Source organism: Telopea speciosissima, chromosome 5 (assembly GCF_018873765.1).
Source record: "Telopea speciosissima isolate NSW1024214 ecotype Mountain lineage chromosome 5, Tspe_v1, whole genome shotgun sequence".
NCBI classification, from domain to species: Eukaryota; Viridiplantae; Streptophyta; class Magnoliopsida; order Proteales; family Proteaceae; genus Telopea; species Telopea speciosissima.
In genome coordinates, this window is record NC_057920.1 from 61,125,880 (window position 1) to 61,128,833 (window position 2,954).

General features: G+C 42.4%; 1 pseudogene; it reads left to right on the plus strand.

The window, feature by feature from the left end:
• Window positions 1–1,751: 1,751 nt before the first annotated feature.
• Window positions 1,752–2,356, plus strand: LOC122663181 (annotated as a pseudogene).
• The last annotated feature ends 598 nt before the right edge of the window (window positions 2,357–2,954 follow it).

Sequence of the window (2,954 nt, forward strand, 5' to 3'; positions counted from 1 at the left end):
AACAACATACATCCACTGCAACCTATCCTCTTCATCTGTACCCTCTTTCATTTTTCCGATTTTCATACTGAAACTCTTATTCCATCATCACTGAACCATTCCACCTTTACCCTCTACCTTTCCAAAAGAAAACCTAACCTAGTCGTCCCACCATCTTCACCTTCTAATCCACTGACCAAACATTTTCTTTCTCTATTTTTCTCCCAACCAAAAACTTATTTCTCTATCCTCCACTGGTCTTCCAAAACCCACCGATCAAAACCCCTACCCATTATGACTGAACCCATTACTAACCTACCATTTACATTCTACTGTTGCTAAAATCGCCTTTCCATTCTTCACTTTCTATTCTCTTCTATATTTCCCAGCTATTACACCATTACCGTGGTGTTTCTATGACCATATGAACCTATAACCCATTCTCCCCCCCCCCGGTCTTTCTTCTATTCGATTTCCTCACCTTCGATGTATCCTTGTGACCTCAACTGTAGGAAGAAACAGCCATGGTCGTCCTCCCTGAAGCAGCCACGGTACAATCGATGAAAATAATTTCAGCATCCATGGCAGCTCAGTTCATCCTTGGGAAGAAGTGATTCGAACCATTCGATTTTGACGACCGTGAGAGGGGTAACATTAATTCTTCATCACAGTACCAACCTGGGGATCTCAAGGAAACCCTCTGACTTCTTCATTGTTGTTGCTCCACTTCCATCGGATTAACCACGATTGAACCTCAACGTTTCCGCCGTTGCAATTCCTATGGTTTCTGTTTAATTTTATTTGATTGTGTTGGTCTGTAATATGAATTCCCACCCCTGTTTTTGATTTTGTTTGTTGTACCATTCTGCCTGTGACTGACCTTCGTCGATCTTCTGCCCTCGACCTGCATCACAAGCGCATACCCGGATCAGAGAGGACCGACCCCCATTGCCAATATTTGAAGTTTGCCACAGCTTCAGGGTGGAAGAAATGGTTGGGTACTGGTTTTCACTAGAAAAACAACGTTTTTCTTCGTGGCCGTCGCTGTCGCTACCGTTGTTAATGGTGTTGTGGTGATTGTTTTCGGTGGCGGTTGTTCTGGCGGCATTGTTTTGGGGGCTTGGGAAGAGAAGGAAGAGAGGGCTTCTTCTTCTTTTTCTTAGGGGAGTACAGTGTGTGTTTAAAAAATGATTTAGGTAAGGTTTTTTTAATGTTTTAGTATGAAGGGTATTTTGGTCAAAACAATTTTAATGGTTAACACCATTCAAAAATGGGTAACCATTGATATTATGGTAGTTAGTGGGTGTGCCTTAAAATATAGGCAAACGTGAGGGGGTGGCGTTGATAATTTCCCAAAAAATAAAAGGTCGTACCCAATACACAAGGCTTCCACGTTTAGCAGGGTCTAGGAAGGATCAAATATGTACACAGCCTTACCCCTGTTGGCTGTTTCCAAAGAAGCTGTTTCAAGGACTTGAACCCGTGACCAAGCGTTCAACAAGCGAATACAGTCTCACACAATCAAACCTTAAAATCATCCAATCACCCACAGAGGAAAGACTCTCCTTGCAATGCTTTCACAGAGGAGAATTGATTGATCGAAAGAAGAATCGAAAGAGGAATTTTGGATATTCCAGTTCCTCCTTGTTTGACTTTCCAATTCCTCCGACACCTCTCAAGTTGCATATAAGCTTGAGAGTGGTTAAAGCATTGTGGTTCCATGCCAAATCTAACCAATGTTTCAAAATCATCGATGGTGTATCAGGGATGACATGGGAGAAAAGGAGTAAGAGAAGAAGAAACAAAAGCATCAAAAGGAGAGCAAATCCTCATCGGATATTCCGATGTCAAGGGTATCCGTTTCAACTATTCATCGTAAAATCCTTCACAATACGACGTGCTGCCCCTTTGGAGCTACTTCGCCTCCTTACTTTGCCCTCAACAGAGCAACAACAAGCCTTCTCCCTCCCATTCCCATCAACCACAGCGTATCTGCCGACCAACTTCACCATATTGCTCACCACGCATGGTACACCCTCACTTTTGGGGCTGGGCACTAAGAAGTCCAAAATGCTTATGTTCGTCTTCAAATCGCAAATCATGACATCCAGAGTGGAACGGATGTGGCAGCCGGAGATTCCCCTGGGAAATGTCAATCAGAAGTTGATTAGAAGTCTTACCTGATGCGAGATGGCATGGTTCAAGTTCCGGAAAAGGTTGCACCACCTTCTATGTCTATGCGGTTCGCCCAATGAGTAGCTCTGGTTCCTTATGTGCGGAGGATCTTAGGACCATTCTTCAGGCCGTGGTTGTTCTTAAGGATTTCTTGGACCACACTGTCATGCTCGCGTTGCCTAGCCAGAGGAGCATCAGTTAATGATGAATAAGAAAACAATAATGTCATTCTACCCTATGAAGGGTATATTGATCATAAAATGTCTAAAACACTGTTACTGTTCATAACTAACGAACAACCGGACAACCAACGAAATGGGTGCATTTATTAATTTTTAACAAAAATAAAGGACATGAGTAATTATCCAAAATTGACGAGTGTTTTATAATTATGTGACACCTCAGGGAAGGTATGTGTAAATTTTCTTATATACTACTATTAATGAAAAATTGTTCTCATGCCCTTGTCTTATCGTATATTAACTCAAACGCTCCTATTTCAAAATTTCTCTTCTGATTCTTCCAAATATCATGTTTCACCTCTCTTTTTTCTCTCCTATTAATTCTGAATCCTTAAATTATCTTTGCTCCGCTTCCACGATCCTATGGTGGCATCCCACTGCTGCAGTTTCTCTTTGACATCTCTTCCGACCCTCCACTCTACCACCACTTCTCACTTCGCATTCCCCTCTATCGTGAGCCACCTTCCTCTGCAACTCTAGCCCCCACTAAATGGGGCAAACCCTAAGTCTGTTCATCAAGTTCTCAACTCCACTTTTTCCAGAGTTCATTAAGTTCCA